The 17,198-nt window shown below is 38.8% G+C and overlaps 1 long non-coding RNA gene across 1 annotated transcript in view; it reads left to right on the plus strand.

Moving 5' to 3' along the window:
- Window positions 1-7,545: 7,545 nt before the first annotated feature.
- LOC125183537 (uncharacterized) overlaps window positions 7,546-17,198 on the plus strand; it is a 30,449-nt gene continuing 20,796 nt past the window's right edge. Inside the window, exons 1-2 of the long non-coding RNA XR_007165713.2 lie at window positions 7,546-8,725; window positions 9,267-9,399. This is a non-coding gene — a long non-coding RNA (uncharacterized lncRNA). The remainder of the gene's footprint in view (window positions 8,726-9,266; window positions 9,400-17,198) is intronic.

Below are 17,198 nucleotides of genomic sequence, written 5' to 3' on the forward strand. Positions count from 1 at the left end.
CAAAATTAAATAAATAAATAAATAAAATAAATTGTAGTCTTAAGTGAAATGCCACAGTTAAGTGAACATACTGGAAATTTACACCCTTACCCAGAACTGATTTTTTCCTGAAATCCTCTGCAAAGGGTACATCAGGATTATTCCCTTCTCAAACCCAGACTCACATACTACTGCAATTTGGAAAATGAACAGAAATAAGACTAGAGAAGTGATTAATGACGCCTGTAATCAGATATGTGACTTATTTCTCTCTCTCATCATCTTGTCTCAGCTTGTAAAGTTTTTGCTGTTGTTTCATGGAGCAGACTTCCTTCCTGAAATCAGTATCAGTGTACAAAAGGCATAATCTAACTCCCATCAGACTTACAAGGACAGTTTCCTACTAACTTTGGTGAAGTCTGGACTAAATGTTATTTCATGAAATGAGTAGCACTCGTGACACTAGTAATGGTACAAGTAGAAAATAATGAGAGTGATTTACTTTTCCAAAAATGTGTTAATGGTTTCATTTGGTTAGGCTTCTTTCTGGAGTTTCTCAAGTATTGCTATGTTGTTTGAAAGCACTGTATTGTGTGCCTAACTGTAATCTTTAGCATTGCATTCACACAGATTCTGGTATTGGTGCACTTATCACTGTTACAGACAAGATACAGTACTCCACATCCTGCTGCTAACATGTGTATCACCTCACTGACTTCAGAATGACTTTTTTTGGCCAGTACCTGTGGGCACTGGGAAGCCCTGTGAGTCAATCCAAAATAAATCCAGACAGTCAGCAGTTTCATATCTGAACAGTTCGCGTCGTTTGTCACTCTGGCGTACTGTTCTGAAAGTAAAATAGCTTTGGGCCACTTCTGTGCAGCTGCATGGCTGCTGCTTGGGCCAGGATACGCAGCGCTGTGAGCACTTCTGCCACCTCAGCTGAATTATTTTGGTATTTGCTGGTGATTGTGGAGATGCCAATTTGCATGCTGCTCCTTCTGGCAAGAAATTAGCCCTGGTGTTGTGCCCCACTGTACATCCGTATGTGCAACATTAACCGCACCCAGATCCATCTGCTCAGACCCATCTTCCTCCATCTGCCACCATGCTCCATGTTATCCATAGGACATTGCATCAGAATTATGAATCATCCTCTCTAGGCTCTTGATATCTTATTGTTAACAGATGGGAATAATATATATTCCATAATAATGAGCCTGGATATATCTGTCCTTTGTTATATTAATGATTCAATAAGAAAAGAGCCAACTAGATGACATTACTAAATTACTGACCTTTCAGGCAAAAAGAGCTAAAGTCTAAGTCTGCGTTAGTAACACAAGAGAAGGCATACCTCTGAAATAATGCATTTGCTCCTGGTTTGACTGGAAATCAATACGTGAGGTACAATCCAAATTCTTGTTAGTATTACTCACAGAGTAATTCCTAGAGTGCAAATCTGAAGAGCAACACTAAGGACAAAGAAATGGGATGTTCAACAGCTATGACATTTTGGCGATTCACCAGCGAGCAGAGAGATTTTAATTTATTAGTAGCAAAGAACAGATGATCCCATAATAGAAAAGAAGCATCTCTCTGCTGCTTATTTGATATGATGAAATCTTCACTCCATGTCAATTTTTAAAAGAAGTGAATTGCTTTGTGCTGCACTGTCTGAATACTGCAGAGTACAGAGCTCCACAAAAATTATCCAGGTGCTAGAAAACTGTGCTGCACATAACAAGGATTCTGGAACTCAGTACATTTGGTTACCCTAAAAGAAAGTTGAGAAGTAAGTTGGTCATTTTCTTGGGCATTAAGTGTGTGACAGCAAGCAGCAAGGAGGCATCGCAGGACCAGGTGACTAGAAGGTGCAGTTTGACAGTCACATCCGAAAGAGGCCATGTTTGCTTTTGACAAAGGTGTTTAAATATTGGTGAGTTCCCTACACAGCGGCACCATCACATGGAATCTCTAAAGGGATGAAACACAGCTTCAGAAATCTATAATCCTTTTTTCCCAGAGAATATTGTGTTCAAGTCTGCTAAGTAGATGACCAGAGTAGTCTGTGCCGGCCCTTGAGTCCATGAAGCCTTGCTGCTTGTCCTGAATGCAAGGAGAGATTTTCCCGAGTAGCTGTGGGACCTAGGGCTCTGCAACAGAGCTAGCACAGGAGCCTGCTATCTGCTCTGTGCCATGTGAAGGGGAGAACAGCTTGTGCCTTGGAGAATTTTCATTCCTGTTGCTCCTTCAACATTGCTACTACTGCCACTACTGCAGAAATTCAGTAACCCAGCACCAAGGCCAGAAACAAAACTAAAAAGAACATGAGGCTGGGTACATGCAGTGAGTGATCTGTAACTATGACTATTCATAATAGGAGATAAAAGGAGAAACAGACTATTTTAAAACTACATGGTGTTTTTTTCTCATACATTATAGGCTAACATCCAAGGACTAAGGCATCAATGCACAGGGGTCTCCAGGCCTCTTGCTTCTCTGAGTTTCCATTTGTCCGGCAGTGCTGGCAGCTGCTGCTTGCCCTTGAGCTATCAAGGTTTGGCTTAGACTGTTTCCACTGGACGAGTAGTGGTGTGTGCTGGTATCCAGACACACACACTATATATAGCAAATACTTTTTGGTTCTGTTGAGGAGGAACATTTCTTCAGTCACTTTGCTGATCTCTTCATTATTGATGGGATTTTCCCATCAACACCCCAAAACTTTCAAAGCAACCACTTACTGTATGTTGAGTTAGTTTATATAATGTTTCAGTGCTGAAAGTGGCAAAGCCAGGCTGCATTTCACATAAGCAAATGATTTTTGCAGATGTTTGCCCATCTAACTTTAGAGGAGTTGGACATTGGCAGACCCTCAGCATTGATGCCATATATCTATTGATGGCATCTCCGTAAGAATCTACATTCTTAGGTCCTTGCTTCCATGCAAATAAAAAACAGCTTGGGCTGAAATTGGCTTTGAAAACAAGTGTTAAAATATGCTTTTGCACTAAGGCTATGGTAAAAGATCAGTTAATTTATTAGTCTTCATAAGTAACCAAAGTCATTCTAACAATTTAACAGATTTTCTTTAAAAGCTTATATTTTTTTCCTGTAACCTCTTATTTGCACAATTCCACAGCGGCTAATTAAGATTTACAAGAAAATCCAGAAATGAGACAAATTCTGCAGAATTAACTGATATAACAACCATAATCCATATTTTTGTAATGCAGCTTTCTAGTAATGAATATCCATTAGACTTTTTAATTCAAAAATGTGCTTGCCATGCATTTATTAAGAGTTGTAATAATGGCTCTAAGCACTATAACATCATTAATAACAATAATAATTAAGTCCGGGAATCATTACAGGAATCACATCTGCAGCAGTTTATGCAGGTCTCTCACCTGTAAAGAAACTCTTCTCCCCTTACTGTGTGGCAGGCAGGGCCCTGAATCTTCCCAGGCTTTGCTGTTGCTGGCAATTAGCAGCACTTGCTGATTAAGCAAACCCAAGACAGCTTTGGCCGACCCATCAGAGAAAGTGCTCAGTAGCAGGAGCCTTGGCTAGGGGGAGACTTTTTTGCTTTGAGATTGTTCTTGACGGTGCACAAGCACCAAGATCTACCTTTTGTAAAGATACTTTCTCACCCTATAGCAAAGAGACATATGCTAGCAAGATGACATTTCTCCTGGTATTCAATATCATAATTCATCAGATAGGACACAGAAAGAACAAGTCACTTCCTATGACTGATATACCAAAGCAGGAAAAAAAAAACCTTCTTTGTCACTATGTTTCCATTACATGCAGTCACTATTATTTAAATGTATTGCACGTGTGCAGGTGGTAGGAGATAATTGATCTTCATTGAGTTCCTAGGTAATAGCTTTCAAAGTTTCCCTGGAGACAGCGCTATCATGATGGATTCATTCATTGAACAACCATGAGACACCTAAAATATTTCAACTAAAAACTAAAAAAAAAAAAACCAAAACTGCAGTTCTTCAGTATTCTTGAAAAATGAAGTATCTTTTGACAGAAATAATTACATTTCATACATGTACGCATATATCCACACATCCATCTAACATTTGATGCAAGACCACCATTAGTTTAACTATGCTGGACATTAAAGAAATATATGAGCCAATTTCAGACTTGGTGTAATGAGATATAAACCCAGACCCTGTATATTCATGCTCTGAATTTGTCTTGAATAGTTCAGGGTTTAGTACTCGTTATCTGTGGGATTAGTTTGAAGATATCCCGCTAATGGAAAAGTATGTTAATGATTGTTAAATCCTACCTTATCTAGGTTTATGGTAGCAATTAAATATAGTTGATATTAACATTAAAAACATCCAAAGGGACATAATGTTGTGATATGGAGGCCAAAAAAGTATTATGAGTGAAAAGTGTGCAATTCAAATGGAGCTGAGGATAAAGTCACCCTGGCAGCATGTGTGAAATTCAGCTGCAGTTTGAAAACACAGAAGCAAGCATTCCAAAACTCTGCTACAAGTTAAAAAAATAAAAAATAAAAAAAAATCATCAGTCTAAGGAAAAAAAAAAGTAGCTATCTCCATACATCCACATTGGCAGACGTGAGATACATTCCTTTTTTTTTTTTCTTTTTTATAGACCCCAGCACAAACAGATCAGAATGCTGTGTGGAAAAAAATTAAACTATGGCTTCCATGAAGTAGCATTTAGGCACTACAGACAGACAGATTAAGACTTCAGGACTAGAAAGACTGAGAAATGGAGTCATTTAGGAACCTCATTCCTTATCCACATCCAGAAATATGATCTGAGAGGCCTGCCCTGATGCTCTCAGGCAGTGGCAGGGAGTGGAGACACCTGTCCAGGCTCAGCATTTCCATCACCATCACACTGCACCACTGTCTCCCTGTTCCCTTGAAGAGGCAGTGAGCTGGTGACATGGTTATGGATCTGTTGCAAAATTTGTGCAAAATCTGTAAACAAGACCAAAGCTAACTATTCTGAAAAGGGAATAATTGCCAGATTGAATTGGAAAACAGATTATTATAATTAATTCACTTGGATGACACTTCAGTCTGTATAAGCATGACACAATGACTCTTCATTCAGGAACACGGGTGTGTCTGTGTCTTCCAATTCTTTATCTATTCCACCATAATTAAGCATGAATAATGTGCACTCAAAGCCACATGTCACCCAAACTAATGTCATTCTGAATGAACAAACATCTATCTGTGTAGCTGAACTATTGCTGAACCTACAGACTTACGCAATTCTTGTCACTAAGAAGCCCATCAGAAGTGTATAATGACATGCAAATGAGTAAGAATTGTTCTGAATGAGAAACAGTAGACAAAAAAAAGTGCCACAGATCAAAATATATATCTAGAAAGCTCTTCTATTTCTGGTGGGGGTTCTCAGCCAGATTATTATGCAAGTCACGTCACTTACCTGTGCCTCTCTCCTTATTCCCTTCCATTTCTGTTTAGGCAGATATTTCTGACCTGTAACTTCACCAAATACACATACTTAGTGTATGTTTTGATAATAGTTAGATAATAATGCATGCAAAGGTGAACAGGACTGACTTAATTACAAGAGACTTGGTCAAAATTAATTTTATGTACCTATATCAACAGAAGAAGACAGTCACAGCAGCTGCAAGTCTCCCTGTCTCAGGCCGTCCCACCTTGCATGGAACACAAATTTAAACATCTCAGAATTCAATCAAATGAATTCATCATTCCCATTTTGAAGAAGGAGAAGCTAAGACAAACCAGTCAATTCACATAAAGTCACATGGTAAATCATGTATTTCAATAATTTTGTTCAAGCATCATATGCTTTTTAATTTCCAAGTTCCAGCTGTGTACACAACCCAGTGGTTTACACTGCCTTTTAATCCATGTGGTGCTTGAGCACACTCCCTCTCATATCCACAAAAAATTTTTATACATCATTTTCTGTCTGTGCAGTGTGTGGATACAGATAAGACTTAAGATTGGCCAGAAAACTACAATTTCATTAAAGGAAACATTTTGAACTTTCAAATATGTAGACAGAAAATAAGTCATAACCCTAAAACCTCCTGACTATTTGTAATAAAGTAATAAAATTTAGAGTTACAGTAGTGTTACCATATTCTCTAGCCAACAGGAAAACTACAAAAAATACTTCCAAACTCTTTTAAACCATTTCTACTTATTGTCCTTACTAATAGGTGTTGATTATGAATTATAACTAAAGCAGTACAAGGGAAAGTGCAGAGAGACAAGGCAGCCTGCTGTCAGCCTCTCTACACTAATGGCTTGGAAGATACTGTTAGTATGCTCTTACCCCTTTGTGGAAGAATCAAATTATTTCAGCTTTCATACAGACACCATTCAAGTAAATTACTGGAGGTGCCCTTTACCACTTGGTGCATTGCCAATTACCAAATGCCATTACTTTCACATACAATGAAATGTTTTGGTACCACAAGGTTAAAGAGAATACCTATTTGGAATGAATGAAAGGGCAGAAAATGTCACGTACAGAATCAGAAGACAGATTGAATAGTTACAGCAGGAGTCAGAGGTCCAAAATGTAGATGAGCTGGTTTCCCCAGTGAGATAGCTGGCTGTGAATTAAATGGAATATTCACCTGAGATTCAGGAGAATCTGCACAGTAAAGGATTTTAAAGCATATGCTAAACGTTTTATGCAGGCTCCTATGAAATAAACAAAAGGTTAAGTTTTTCTTTTGGGTGACATTGTGTTTAAAACACATCAGAGGAAAACCCTTTAGTAGAATACCCTGCACTGTGTCAGGTCAGCCTTTCTGCATCTAAATAATACCCTTTAAATGTAAAGATTTTTTTTTCCTTTGTGAAACTGCTATGGTATGTTAGATTTACAGATTTCCATTCAAATACTGCAGTCTATAAGTAAGACATATATTTGAGGAGAAGTCTGCCTTCTGTTACTTCATGTTTCTTATCCTAAAAGGCATTTTGCAATCAAAACTGAAATCATTAGATTAGAAGCACTCAGAAAGGCTGGAGTCAAGTTTCCATGACAAAGAAAGTCCCAGGTTGAAGTATAAATGTAAGTCGGGAGCACAATACAACTGAACCTGCTACAAAATGGCCACTACCTTCAACAGAATAAAATTAATGCACATATGGAGAATATCTGTGGTTATGCAGGTGTACATGTTGCCTAAGGAACGTGTGTAAGAAAGGTTCCTAAATCTAAGGAGCACCACTGACATCAGAAGAGGCTTTCCACGTATGTTCTCCATGATTTCTGCACAATTGTGAGTAATTGCTAGCAAAATAGAAGTAGCAAGCATGTATGTTTTATTTCTCTTGACCACAAAAATTGGCTCTGTAGATCAGTTATGGATTTTATCTTTTTGTTATTGTCATCAGTTCAGCTGTACTAGTGACTAGTCCCCAGCACTCTCATCCTTTTGTCATTTTATTTCCCTTCAGCTAGTGATTTATTCTGTTCCTTTAGGCTAATACTGTCTGATTTCAATTACTTCTCTTCCTTGGAAGTCCAGTTCCTACAATGAATTGAGAATATGTTGTTTTCTTTTTCACCCTGGGTAATTTATTTTAACACAAGCACCCCCTGTACCAGGACATCTCAAAAATCATCTTAACTGTACACTTTGCTCTTCGCACTCCTTTTTCTGTTTGTTTTCTCCATTTTGGATTCCTGAAGGCCCTTTAAAATTCTACTTTGAAAAGCAGCTTTCTGTGACGCATAAACATCTGAAAACCTTTCCATGTCAACTAAAAAGATGTTGGGACAGTAGAAATGTAGGACGTACAAACTTCACTGCACAGTGGGAGGCCCAGAAAAATCCATAGTATCACTAAGGTTGGAAAAGACCTCCAAGACCATCTGGTCCAACCATCCCCATACCCCTGATATTACCTTATGCCTAACCGTAAGTTAAGTATGGATAACTATTCCTTACTCTCCCACACCACAAAACATTTCCCCAAGCCCTTTGAACAACATCAGTCCTTGAATAAAATATCTACAGGCCCAACTCCAACAGCAGATGGAGAAAGCAGCTGACATTTGGGACATTGTTAGTGCTCCAGGTCCTTTCCCTAACAGGGAAACTGTTAGAAAAAAGAGATCCAGAGCAGCAACCCCATCCTAGTCAGATGTGGAGCAAACCATGATGACATGGAGCACAGATCACCCAGCTCCTGCCACTGTGATCCTGAGAAAACTTCCCACCAAGACCCAGCTTCCAGAAGGATTTTTCAATCTTTTATTTTTTTTTTTTAATGTTATGTTTCTAATTCTGGGTACAGAGACATGATGCCTGAGAGATCTGCACTGGGGGTACTCAAAGAATGAGGTGAGGCCAGTCCAACCTTTCCATCCAGTTAAACATGTAGTGAGGGTACACCTTATCAAGTAAGTCCTGCTTACTTTGCTTGTTGTATTAAATGATGTACTAAGAGCTTATTTTTTAAGCCTTGCACCCATGACAGTGGCTCTTGCATCTGGAGAAGAGAGAACCAAGGAAACTATCAAGTGGCATGAGTAAAAGAATGGGAAAACATCAGTATATAAAAGACCTGGGACAGGTCTCTTTCAAACACTAACCAAGTCTGCCATAAACGCCATCGTCTGAGCTGACTGACAGCTCTCGGTTGTCAACCTGCCAAGCTATGGAGAGACTGGAACAAAAGTACTGCCTTGTATAAAACCATCAAACATACAGGTAAAAAGGGGTTAAAACAAGAACATACACTTCAAAAGCCCATGAATTTGCGCCTCTAAATCTGGTATATGTTTTTGACAATCTCCCCCCAAAGTCTTTCCACATTTCTAGAAGCAAAACAGATTTATGCACATCTACAGCTTTGATAAGTCTTTTAAGTGTGTGGGAGCAGTAAATATTTTGGAAGTGGAATTGAAAAAAAAACAAAATTTGAAATAAGATGATTAACATCATCCCTGCCTTTATAGGGGAGAGAAAGCCAGTGAAACGTAAATGTTCATGTCAGAATTTCTCTCTCCCCATGCACGGTAACCAAAGCTCTTTGTGCAGAAAGCTGGGCTTTGTCCCTCTCATACAGAAATTGGTGTTAGCTGTCATAAGTGACACCCTAAAGAAAGGTCTATATGTTAAGGACCAAAGTGCAGAATGAAGCAGAAAGCAAAGGCTGCCAGTGAGATGCAGGGCTGTCGTAAGGGCTTCGGAGCTGCTGGCCATGCCTCTGATCCCCTGCTGTCATTCCCAGCCACTCCTCCTTCCACAGGGATGTCAGTCAGGAATACTGTCCTGAAATCAGCGAAGCAGCAGGAGTCTGAAGGCTAACGTAAGGGCACGAAGAATCAGACTTGCCTTTCAAAGAGCTGTTCTGGAGAGACAGCAACCCTGAACTGCAGCAGGTAAGCTAATAAAGTACAAAACCTTCAACAACTGCACAGGGAACAAAGGAAACTACAGACAAAGCACGTTTCTCTCACTTTAAAATCGCCAATTTTTTAAACTTTCTTTTACATGAAAGAGATCTCCTTTTGAAGTTTGATTTTTTTTTTTAAAGTGAAAAGAGAACATTTTCTCCTTCTCTTTTACCAAAACCAGTTATTTGCTCCAACTGGATTTTAGCTGGTTTCAAAGTCTCTGCTACAAAAAGATTCAGAAAGGATGTGGAAAGCACCTCTAAGGGAACCAGAGCTTTGAACCAAAAATCAAAAACAGAAAATAGAACTTTTTTCCTAACAAATACAGCAATAAATAAGGGGAAAAGAGAGTTTGATTACAAGAGGACAGTTGATTTTGTTTTTACTCAAAGTTAGAGTTAATTTTTCTAAAGAATAAGAACTTGTCCTGCTTGCTAGATTAAAACAGACACATCCTATAATTCATCTTTTTTGTAGCTATTCAACACCTGAAATCCATTGGAACCAGTGTGAATTCAAGAAGAAAGGAATATAGCATAAATCCCTGAGTCTTTTCTTCCTGTACTCCCTGTTGATGTTGATGGTCATTACATATATAATAATTCTCACAAATCTTTATATAGTTTTTAAACATTTTCAGAGGGGTATCTCTTTCTATATTTTAATAGGAGAAAGATTATCATGTGTGAGGAGACGTCTCTTTAGGTAACCAGGAAAATGAATGCACGTAACTATCCATCAATCAATTGATGGAAATATGCTCTGTAAATGTTGCACAAAAATTTATAATGATTTCCCTTGTTTCTTTCCACCCTTAATGAGAAGGGCAGCTGAACCACCTGGCAAGCCCTTAGCTGATGCCCTTGGAAGCCCAAGGAGCTAATGGTTGGTGCAGAGAGCTGGGACCATTAGGCCTTACTTTTATTCTATACTTCATAAACCTGCAGTGCTCCTATTGCCAGATCACTTCAGCTCCCTGTGCAGTCCTTTATTTATAGATTAATTATGGGATTAGAATGGGTGTAAAGTATCTCACAAGGGTGCATTGTAACTTAATTCATGAGTGTTTATAAAACCATTTGAGACATGCAGATGAAAGCTTATGCATTAAGTGTAAAATAATTATTATTTTCATAACCATTTGCAAGGACTGGTTTCCCACAGACTCTTTTATTATGTTTGAATTTCAGCTGCTTTGCTAATGGTCCTCAGCAGATGTACTTTCAGCCTGGTTCCCATCTGTGCCAGGAGATACACTTAAATACTGGACATTTTTCCACGGCCACTAGGAGAAGTCCTTTTCTTGATGCAGCACATTACTGCCATGGAGCTAGATGTTTAATGCTATTATTGCAATCTTTCTGCCAACAACTGATTGACAGCAACAAGGCTTGGGTTCAAATTTAGAGGGATCACTAACAAAATGCCAGCTGGAGCATCTGCTTAGAAACCCGGGGATACAAAACTCAATTTCCAATTTTCTGCTTTGACTTTCTCTTTGACAAATGAATCAGTTGGCTTAGAGATACTTTATTTAAGGGAGGAAAGAAAAAAAAGAAAAAAGAAAAGAAAAGGAGATAAAGACAGCCGTACACAACATCTGATTCCTAAAGTGCAACAATGTCAGGCAAACCTTCCCACCTAGGCACAGGTGTTAGCCCAGCCCAGGGCTTTGCCCCTGCAGTGATACTGCAACTCCAGCCAGCAGTATTCACAGCTCTTCTCTTTCTGCCACCCCGGTAAGTGTTGAGAGCTCAGCGTAAAGGCATTTTGGGGGTCATGTTTTAGGACTTTGACCTAGTTTGCCATCTCCCAGGACAAGCACAGCCTCGGGACAACTTTAACTTACTATAAAGGAGAGCCCTCTCTCTGTATCCTACTATATTCACAACTTTTCTACTAAGACAGCTAGTAAAAGTTCTAAATCTATTCCCAGTCAGTAAAATGGCATAATTCACGGTGGGAGATTTTGGTATATATTTCTCTAATGGTGAATTGAATATTGCCCTGTGCCCCAAATTATTAATACATTCAGTTAAGCAACAGGAGGCAAAAAATGATGGACAGAGATACGCACACATAATACTTATCAGATATTTTTATCTACTCTAACTTGATTTTGATCCTGTTCAATTTAGGTAAGCTCCTGTAGATTGTTGGCTCTTCTCTCATTCTGCCCGTAAGGTGCCACAACACCCATAATAATATGACCAAGTTTTTTCCATAAAGCACCCCAAGAATTAATTGGCCCTGATTTCTGGTCCATCCTGGCTCAAGCTGCATTTGAACCAGTGAACTAGAAGTCAGGGTCTTGTTTTCTAGGCATTACTAGTCTTTTGAGTCATCCACCTCCTGGTTTATCATGGAAACTAATTATTCATTACCACTACAATCGTTCTGATCCATAAACAGGGAAAAGTAATCCTGGCAGATGGTATGGGACTGTCTAGGTACAGATAAACACCACACAAAATAATGAAACTCCCTGTGCTGTAACCTTTAATATTATGAAAGAATTATTCAAAACTGTATAATAGTCCAATAAATAAGAAAATGGGACTCACCGAAGTCAATTAATTCTGGCAGAAAAAATGCATTAATAATATTGGAGAGATTCTGTAATTACTGAGAAATATTACACCTTTCTAGACTAGTATTCTTCAGAACGAAAAAGCTCAGGAACCGTTTCTTAACACGGCAAAAACACATCAAGAAAAAAAATACGCTTTTAACAAAGGCTATCTAGTGCTAATAGAAGCCTTTTTAGAGTTTACAATTGTATTTTGAGCATATGTTACCACTTTTTAGGGGTCTTATTTGCCTTTCTCGAGAATGACCAGGAGACATCCACTCAAGTTTAACTACACTCATCCTAAGTTTAGGTCTGAAGCAGAAAACCAACAACAAAAATTATGAAGAGACCAGAATTTATTAAAAGAAAAATCTCTTCAGTTGTTGAAATTCCAACCTATTTTCTTCATTTCTCTGCATAGCAGGATTTGCATTTAATTCCCACGGGTATGGCTTGAGGTTTATCTTTAGGCATAAAAAGACTAATTTTCAGGAGTATCCAGGAATCCAGCTGGGATCCAACAGAGGTGTAGTATTCTTCTTTCTTATAAAGCAAGCGCTCATTTGAATGAATTATGTATCATTGCTTTTGCACTTTCTGCTTTCTGAATAACCTAACCTTCATGGTTAAAGCCTGGCACCCTGAAGGTTGCACCCATATGTTACTAGAAAGGTAGTTTACCCTAGATTAGGAAAAAAAAGGTCTCTCGTTCCACCTGTGACCCTTCCATCACAACGTGTTAGTGTCGGCTGAGCAGGGTAGGTAGTTGCACCGAGCTGCAGGCTGAGCAGGTGACTTGCAGCTGCACTCCAGACCCCAGCCTCTGCCAACCAGCAGGGACATGGCTGGTTTCACATCAGCAAAGGAGCCTCAGCACGTTTAGTGTTTTGGCTTTTTCCTTGCTAATGTGCTAAAATCTCTATCCTTAATTTCCTTTGCTTCAATCTAAATAGCTATAAAGCAGGCAGTTGAAACAGATGGGAAATCAGATACCCTTTTAACACACTCCAGTGGAAACTTGCAGGCTAGTGTTTCAGGTCTGAGTTGCGTAATGAAATTAAACTGTGAACGCAAAATAACAGCCTTAAGCCCAGCCAAATACGAAGAAAATTATGTCTAAGTGACCATTTCTTTTCTGCACGGTGCTACCGCTCTTGCTTGACTGCAAGGTGGAAAATGTGCTGAAATATTTCTGATGAAAATTTCTGGTGAAAGAATGAACTTTTCATTACTGTAAGTATTTATCCTGCTTCAAGAGTAAGGCCAGGGTAAGAAAGCAAGCGTCTGTGCTGCTTGCCATGTTTACCTGTATCTGTGCTGCCCACGCCACAGGCAGCCAGCGGTAGATACAGAATTAGGTCTCAGATCTATTGACTTCGGTGTCACCGTCCCAAAAAAAGACATCTCAGAGGTTTTCCAGTGATTCCAGACTTAATCTACTTGCATATAACCTACAAGTTTTTCATTTCACATGTGCTGTTCTTTACAAAACGGAGACCATGAGGAACTTTCAAGTGTTTTAAAAGGCATGCATTTGGAGTTGTAAAAAAATATAGAACTATTAACATAATTTGAGCTACATTGATTTAATATATCTGTTCAGATCAAACTAGAAATTTCACTATTCGGTTTCACCCATACCTAAGGAGTGTTTTCAAATTCAATAAACATGAAATTGATACTATTTTACAAAAGCATTATGAAGTGGGAAGATGGAATTTCATCTAAAAGCTACTTTCATGGTAAATGTTTCACCCAGCTCTCCTTTCAGAAAGCAAATGCATTGCTAAAAAGATGTCTTAGGGGACCCAGGAAAGTGAAGGATTTTCTCTCTTAAAATTAAAAAAAAAAAAAAATGCTAAAAATGTTGATACTTCTGCATTTGGGCATTTTTGACAGAATCACTCTTACTGCTTCTTACCCCAGTGCATTACGGTGCTTTCCCACATCCCTTATCTTTATTTGCATTTTATGCAATTTGCAAATATTAATGCTGTTTTTACTAATAATGCCATGAAAACTGTTACTAGTTTAGTAATCTATATAAGAATCTGCAAACCTGATTATATAACAAATGAAATCAATTTACAAAGTCACCTGCTAACTTTTTCAAATTTAACATAAAACCACATCTTTTTGTCTTGTATGAGAACTTTAAACACTTTCCCTCTTTTATTGTAAAATGATATCTTTAAAAGGTTCTTAGCTGTTGTCACGTACCATTAAAACCTGATCTCATGCATACTAAAGTTAATACATCTTACTACAGATTTCAATGAGATTTATAACTATTAATCTATAATGATTGTTACTAGTTAAACTTTTACCAGCTCATTTAAAAACATAAAGCAAAGCAAAATGTTGCTAAAAATATAATTAAATGCAAAATAAACTTGATTTCCCCACTACTGCCAACAAAAAGCTCCCCGTAAACTAGCAGTCATTGCATGCAAATCATTCAGATGTTCCTCTCTGTTTATCACATTCATTACCCTTAAACAGAGAAAGAGATGGAGAGAGAAGGCAATATCTATGATGATCTTAAGGCTTTCTACAAACCTCCTCCTTCCATTTGTTAAACAACTGAGCTTTGTATTCCAGGCCTCCTGAAAATCTCCTGTTAAAATCCGCTAGATATTTTGCCATGGACATGAAATGCTATCTGGAACTACATGGCTGTAGGTGGGGATGCTGTTGATTATTAGTCTTCAATGGAGCCCAGAGGCACTGAAATCATGGGAATGTGCTATCAAATTCAAGGGGGGGCAGCTGGGCCCCCAATGGTTTCACAGAAATGCTTGCAAAAGAAGGACCTATTACAGCTTAACAAGAGTGATTTACATGAAACTTATCTGTAATCATGTCACGAAACATCTTATAGTCTACTAGACACTTCCTCCCTTACCAGGATTTTGGCGTTAATTTAAATAGGGGCAAATTGAATATTTCATTAGTTTTTTTTTGGTGGTGGAGGTGGTGTTTTGTTGTTGTTGATTATTTTATTGTTGGTTGGTTTTGCGGTGGGTTTTTTTTTTGTTTTGTTTTTAAGATGTGCTGGTTTTAGGCAAAGAAGCATGAATTTCAGACTCAGAAAATGGAGCCCAGAAAATTGAGTGATCTGACAATTTCAGGAGAAAAAATGCTAAGCTAATGTTATGCAGCAGATTATTTGACTGCTTATGTATTTGCAAGTTCCAGCCCCAGAGAACGTATAGTGCAGCACTCAGATTTAAGGATTATTCTCTTTAGAACATTGTTTTAAGAGTTCCTATTGTCTATGCACTGCCAGGAGTCTGCTTATGAGTAGTGCTCATTTTCACCTTCCTTCAAACCTGTTTTTCTGGCTCCTTGCATTGTCTAAAGACAAACATATTCAGAACTTGAATGAAGATAAGAAGAGGGCAGAAAAAATGCTGAGTAGTGAGGGGAATTTTCATAGGAAAAAATAATTACTTGCACGTATCTATGAAAAATATATACCTGCTCTTGCTTGCACTACTCAATTCCCTGTCATCTGAGCTTTAAATTAAAAACATTTCAGCTTTGCCTGATGAATTTCACCATAAACAAACACCCAGTCACCATGACAACCATGTTACTTATTGCAATGCTTTTAACTTTTAGTGATGGACACAGAAAGCTTCCATTTACCTTCTACAATTGATTTGATCCCTCTGCTATTTGGTTTTGCAGCCAGTGAATCACATCTCTGGAGCTGTTTTCATTTTAGTCCATCTCTGCCATAATGACCCAAGTTCTAGCAGCAGTTGAATTCCATCTTTTATTTTCAATGTGCAAAAACAAAGCAGAAGTGTTAGTAAGCAGGAGAAATACAGTAGGTGCATTTAGCTACCGCATACTGCTTCTGTTTTTCTGCGATCATAGCCTCAACGCCACAGCTTTAAGCAGTATTCCAGTGCTGTGGCTATGATTCAGTGGCAGCTCGCATGGTGAGCAGCACTGGGATGGGTCACTCTTTGATGGAGCTCCAAAAACCACCTACATGCTGCAGGAAAGAGTGAGTCAGACATCAGCAGCTTCCCCACTGAAACAGCACAAAACAAATGCCTTAGTATGATACAAGGGCGATGGATTAAAAATTAAGTAAAAGCTTGTGCTAGATGATTTTGCATTACACAAGACCATTGTGAGAGTATAACCTGCCTACACTATAGCATTTGGCTTGGTAGGAGGTTACTTCCAGCTAGGGGTGTCTCTAAAGCCTTTTCGGCCTGCCGGAATCCCCTCTGGAGGCTATTGTGCGGGCACAGTGTGCTTGGTTGTCTCACTGTGATGAAGGTGCTACTACGTGCGTGTCATCACCACATAGCACAGGGAGGAAATAAAACCTGAGGATTTTAAACTTGAAGTTAAAATTGTGGTGGCAAATGGGCCCCACCATTCCCAAGGAATAAGGTGGCTCTAAGTTATGAGAGCCTTGTTTTTAATCAAAGATTGTTTCACCGAGTATCTCTTGCATTTTGTCACACATACATGTGTCATGTGGCTGTTCATCCTAACCCCAAACCATCTAAAAATGGGTGCAGTGTGTCAGTGCAAGGTGTTGAGAAACCACATTTCACAGCATCCTGTGCAATTATAGATCTGGCAGAGTCATCCAGCTGGACACCATTGACTCCAAAAGTGAGGGTGGTGAGAAGTAATATTCATCCATCTGAAAGAAATGGTGGCTCTGATTTCAAGGGCCTTTGTGACTGAGCATCTAGGAGGATTTGGGCCCCCTCCTTCACACGTTTCTGCTCACTTATCGTGCACACTATGGCTGTGTTTACCATAATGACTTTCTTGTGATCACTGAGGCAGGACATTTTCCCTCTCTACAGTAGTTAGTATGAGAAAAAAAGAAGCGAGAAGATCACATTTAAGTGTTTGCATCAAGTAATCCAATTCTGCTTTAATTTGCTGGTTTACCTATATTTACTATTGACAAGAGACTTTTTGGTGACTTTGGACAGGCTGCGTTCTTGACCTCTAATGACATTTTCTAACCTGTGAAAAGATACTGGCAGCCCACGTATTCTCAAGTGAAATACTTCATATGTTGCTGCTTTTGCTTGCACTCTGTGGCAAGTTACAGTATAACTCTCATGTTACGTATGGAAGGTGTCCATGGGAAGACTAGGCCATGACTCCACAACTAACCTCACTGACTCAGCTGTTTATTTATTGCATTGCATATGAGCTGCAGCTT

Source organism: Anser cygnoides, chromosome 5 (genome assembly GCF_040182565.1).
Source record: "Anser cygnoides isolate HZ-2024a breed goose chromosome 5, Taihu_goose_T2T_genome, whole genome shotgun sequence".
Lineage (NCBI taxonomy): Eukaryota > Metazoa > Chordata > Aves > Anseriformes > Anatidae > Anser > Anser cygnoides.